Genomic DNA, 5,734 nt, shown 5'->3' on the forward strand with positions numbered 1-5,734 from the left:
ATTAAATGTTAAATCAAGCCATATTGAGACTGCAACGTGCTGGTCAGCCCTGCAGCCAGGCCAGGAGGACACCTTCAGAACAAAGGAAGGTTTCTGCTGGATTACTAATAGCCCATTCCCCACACCTGTGAAGGGGAAACAGGAACCAAGAGTCATTCCCTATGGCTAAAACCATGGGGAACCTAAGGATTACAGGCTAAAAACTGCAAGGAGCCTTTCACTCTACATATTCTTTTCAGGCTACACACCCTTCCCCTTCCCCTTCCCCTAACTTTGGCGTGTGTGTTGAATTCTTCACTCTCCACCAAAAGACACTCTTCTCTCAGTAGAGGATTTGGTCTCCCGGTCACTTGGGGAAATGTGCCCTGTCCTGCAATGCAAGGACCCTATTTGGTCTGCTGCTTCCCCCATGTACCCCCAGTGCTGAGCACCATGCCTGGGTGACAGCTTCTCAGTGACAGTGGTGGTTAAAGCAGCTTCAGAACAATGCATTGAGGGTATTTCGTTCCTTGGAGCATACTGAAAAACCAGGCTTTATGGAAGAAAGTCCTCTAAAAAGAACTCACTGTGAGAGTATGAGGAATGTAAATTAGCCCATTTTAGAAGGCAATTTGGCAGTATCCAGCGAAATGAAAAATGAACACATCCCTTTTCAAAGCAACTTGACTTCTAGGAATTGTTCTTACAGAAATAGGAGTGTAGCTGTCTAAAGATACATGAGATTACAGTTACATTTACTTTAACATTGGTTACAGCAGCTACAGTGGGAAACAACCAGGGGGCTGGTTAAGGAATATCTGCACTGCTCTGCAACGTAAAAAAGCAGATCTAAATGTACTGGCACGGAAGGGTATCTGATACATTGCCAAGTGAAAAGGGTGAGTTCTATGAGATGCCATTTTTGCAAAAACAACGAAAAATTTGAGTGTGAATAGCTGATTAGCAAGAGACCAGAAGGCTAAAAACACTCAACAAAAGTTAACTCACAGAAGGGAGACGATGGAAAGCTTTCTTTTTCTACCTTACTGGCTTTTGCACTGCTTGAATTTTTTATAACTTTTTATGCTTTTGTAAAGTATGTGAGATGAGTCTCAGTGCCTATGCTTCCGGTAAGAGGGGCATGGGAGGGGTATGACCTGGGGGTGGAGGACTCTCAGGTGATGGTTCAGCAGCTGGTTCTTCCTTTTCAAATATCTTTTGTTTAGGCTTCCAGCTACTATAAGTGCAAGTCAAGCTTTCCAAGATGAGTAATAAAGGAATTGCGACACAATAATCCAGGCCTGCTTTTATGAATGAGGATAGAGGGGGAAAGATCTTTTCAAGCAAAGCATAATCACCAACGGAAAGTGCTATGAGTCGTAGTTCTTCACGGAGTCCTCCCTCCCACCCTAAGCTAAGCACAGAGCCTCCCCACGTGTCTCCCACTTGCAGAGGGATGCAGGCTTTCCCCGGGCCCTAGCATCATCAGGAAATTGGGTGGCATTTCCGGCAGAAATCTGAAAGTGGCACCATTTCCTACTAGACCAGATGTGAGAATGGTGTCTTGGGAGGTCGGCTCCCACCTTCCCTAACCCATCCCCCCTTCAGCCTTCCAGGCAGCCCTCTGTCAGCTGAGGAAGGTTAGGAAAACTTGATATTTTCCCCCCCTTCCCTCTGTCTAAAAAGGATAGAAAAGAGTTATTTGTCCTGCATTTTGTTACTGTTTTGCTGCTTTTATCTTTCATCCTAAAGTTGATTAATACTGCAAAGGGAAAAAATTGTGAAGAGAATTTAAAATATCACCATGAACTCAATAAATTCACAACAAAAAAAACTTCCCAGAGCAACTGCATCCACACCCCTGCCCCACCCTGCAGACAGGGAGGGGTATGGAAATCTCGGTCTGCCCAAAACAAAGGGCTTTCTTCCCCAGTACCCAGGCCCTGAGGGACCAGATTGAATTTGCCAGTCCCGGCAGGCTCTAATGGAGGCCAGAACTCAGGAAGGCAGGAGAGGCCCTCACAGAGCCTGCCCAACCCCAACTAGGGCTGGGTGAGGGGGAGCCTCTGCCAGGAGCTGAGAAAACTCCCTAGGCCTTAGAGAGGAGGATGGCAGCGAATTGCTCATACAAAGTGCAGGACACAACTAGGGTGCTGATTTATTTAACGATATACAGGCCAAACCTCAAACTTAAACCTAAAATGTGGGTTACTTTGCCTGTTTTCATTTGAGCCAGGCAGACGCCTACAGAAAGTCATGCCTCCAGTGTTGCTCAGCTGGACAGAAACCAACACTAAACCACTGAAGTAACAACTCTAGACCCAGGCCTCCTACGGAGCAGCCAGAGCCTGGGGTGGCTGGTCCGAATTCAGACGTGCTCTAGGTATAAAACGCACACTGCGATTTGAAGACTTAATATGAAAGAAAGAATGTAAAGTCTCTCAATTTTAAAAATATTACATATTGAAATAATATTTTGGGTATATGGGGTTAAATATGTTACAATTTCAGTTATTTTTTTTTTTACACTTCTAAATGAGGCTACTAGAAAACTTAAAATTACACATGTGACTCGTGTGATACTACCAGTGGACAATGCTGTTCCAGAGCACGCGTTTACAGTAACAGTACCAGGTATCTCCAGATTCCAATGCACTAGGTTTGGGTTGAGATCCAGGAACTGCAGTGTAAGAAGTGCCCTAGGTGATTCTTATTATCGGGCACATTTGGGAATCTGGTAAGGCGGAAGGGCTTTTCACTCGGGTCTGCGAATGAGCTTGCTGTGGTCTTGGAACTCTGAATCTACCTGCACGGTTCCACGCACGGCAAACTTCCCTGAAGTCTACGGCCTTCCTCGGCTGCTCGAAGGATGACCTGGATGAGAACCATGTGCCTGCTAACAATCCACGTCACTTTGGAAACTCAACCATTCATGTCCTGTTCCTTCTAGTTCCTAATTTGAATTTGCTTCTTCAGCTAAGGAAGAATTTATATGGTGGCAGCCTGACCTCTCCTGACCATTTCCTGCTTGATCCAGTTAGTGCCTGACTGCACCCTCCATCCCAAGACTCGCCGGCTGACAAAGTAGTGCGAAAACCCACTTAAACGATTAAGCCGTTTTCCTTATAGTTTGACGGACAATCAATGTTCTCCTTATGTTCTCCTTCCTTATATGGAATATCTATAGCTGTGTAGCAATGTGGACGTACAAGATGGTATAAGACTGCCCGCCACGTTTCAGTTGGGGCTCAGCCTTTAGATAAGAATCCGCTGAGCTGGTGCTGGCATCAATCGATGCTGCTTCCTGCTTATAGCCTCGGTGTCCCGTCTCTCTGTTCAAACTATACAACAATATAGTTTGTCTAGGTAAGATAATAAGGCTAAAATGAGCACTTTCATAGGCTCCACACAGATGAGAAAGTAAAAATTAAACGCTACCTGTTCCATTTGCCCCCTCAACAGTAAGTCATTTCCTACGCTATTACACTATTTTCTGGAGTGCCCAGAACCGTGTAATCCCTTCCTCCCTTCCTTGTGTTTTCAGTCAAGACATATGTCTATATCATCAAGTAAAAAGACGATGCTGGATTACCCTTGCTATGAAAACCCAAGTCACCTGGCACACACATGGATTTCAGCTACAGGTCTTGGTCTTCCCACTTCACCAAAAATGAAGGTTATTTCTGGTCACAAAAGGTCCTATGAATATTACTCTAACCGCACAGCCAGGGAAGTGCTTTCTTCTCTTTTTAACTGACACAGTTCTGGGCAGTGCATCTGCAAGGTGGACTGCTTGTGGCAGTTTGCAGGTGATAAGAAAAACCAGGTGGCTTGCCAGTGAGCTGGGCAGAAGACCGAGCTATGCGGCACTCTGCAGTGGTGCCGGTCAGTGTGCCCGGAGCCTGGAAGGAGGGCTCTTCGGGACATCAGGGAAGAGATTGAACTCTCCCTGAAATGAAAGGCCATCAGCAGTTTTTTATCACAAAGTCCAAGTGCCGAGCTGAGGGGTCAACAGGGCGAGAGCCGCCTGGCCTTGATGAGGTAGTGAGTGGCTCTGCAGCCACCAGGAACTTCTCATAGGAGCTGTAATCAAACCAGACCGCAGGGAGTCACAGCCACAAGGTCTAGAATTTCTTAGCAATCGCTCATTACATGGAATTAGTCATTGAGAGAATCGTCTTCATGCGCAGTTCCTCCTCACCTTCCACTGACTTTTAACCTGACCAGGTTTCTGTCTGCACTGAAACTACTCATGAGGTCACCAGTGATCGCGGTGTTATTAAGGTCCCACTGTCTGATCTTCCTGTCTAGATTTACCCTGTCTTGCCGGCTGTTCCTTGAGTCTCCTGCATTGACTCCTCCTTGCTCTCTGCTCTGCTCCAATCCTAAATACTCAGAGTATTTAGGACTTGGCCCTGGACCATATTCTATAGCCTACCCTTTCTTTACCTGATACTCTCCATTCCCATTTATTTTCCTAAAAACATGCTAAAAACTTCCAAATCTGTATTCCCAGGCCTTTCCTCAGATCCCCGGACTTGTCTATTTGGCATGTCTACTTAACAGGCATCTCCAATTACACACGTCCAAAGCAAGACTTTTGAGATGATCTCCCAAATCCACTCTTGCTCCCTTGCCAGCAAATGGCAACACCATTTGCCCAGTTCCTGACCCTAGTCTTGAGTCAGCCATCATGCCCCCTTTCCCTCGTCCTCCATATCCACTCAATGGCAAACCCCATCTACCTAATCCCGCCTTCTCTCCATTTCTGCCACCACCATCTAGGGCCACTGGTTCTCACCTAGATAACCACCGAGCCTCCTAGTGGCTTCTCTGCTGTATCCCTGCACCTGTTAGTTTGGTTTTCACAGAGCAGCCAGAATAACTTTTTAATGTGACAAATTGGATCGTATTACTGCCCTTCAGTGCCTTCCACCTGCACCTGAAATAAAGTCTGTGGTCTTCCTTTGCCCTCTGCGGCCATGCTCAACCTGGCCCCTGTCTACTCAGTCTTTGGCGTCCCCCTCCGCGTTGCGTGCTGGAATCCTATCAGTCCTCAGCACACACCAAGCTCCTTCCCACCGCACAGCCCTGTGTAGTCGGTTCCCTCTGCTTGGGAGGTACTTCTTTCACCCAGCTACTTTTCCTCCTCATTTCAGCTTAAATGATGCCTCCTCAGAGAAGCCCACCCATCTAAACAAATGTCCCAGAGTTATGACATCGTAGCACTTTGTCATTTCCTCCGTGTTACTCATTGCAATCTCTATTTATTTTTTAAAAAATCTTCACAGCGACTCTATCACATCACCCTATTTATTTCCTTTATGGTAAACATCACAATCTGTAACTACTTGTTATTTTTTTGAAAATCCAGGCAGTGAGTGACAGCTGTCTCTAAGTCCTTCACAAGGATAAAGTTATTTAACTTTCAACAACCTTCAAGGTCAGTACTATCATCATTCTAATGTTATAAAGAGGAACTCGCCGATAACCTGATAACCTGCGGAGCTGCCCAGGAATCCACTTGCAGAGCCCGAGCGCCTCAGTGTCTCGTGGGATACTGTCACCGACCAAGGGGAGGCAGGAAGACCTCTGGTGCAGAGCACAGGCCTGCAGAACCACGACTGTCCCCAGAGGACGATGCTCCACTGCAGGTACGTTTGCGTGTGGCTGACTTTTGCCAGGAGTAGCAGCAAGATGATGGTAACAAGACTTTATCTTTTTTTGGCCCAGATTTTCCCATAAACATGTTTCT

At 46.3% G+C, this 5,734-nt stretch overlaps 1 protein-coding gene across 4 annotated transcripts in view; it reads right to left on the bottom strand.

The window, feature by feature from the left end:
- Positions 1-5,734, bottom strand: part of MCC (mutated in colorectal cancers) — a 398,889-nt gene that overhangs the window by 5,386 nt on the left and 387,769 nt on the right. The gene's annotated exons all lie outside the window — the stretch shown is intronic.

Source organism: Pteropus vampyrus, unplaced genomic scaffold (genome assembly GCF_000151845.1).
Source record: "Pteropus vampyrus isolate Shadow unplaced genomic scaffold, Pvam_2.0 Scaffold106, whole genome shotgun sequence".
NCBI classification, from domain to species: domain Eukaryota; kingdom Metazoa; phylum Chordata; class Mammalia; order Chiroptera; family Pteropodidae; genus Pteropus; species Pteropus vampyrus.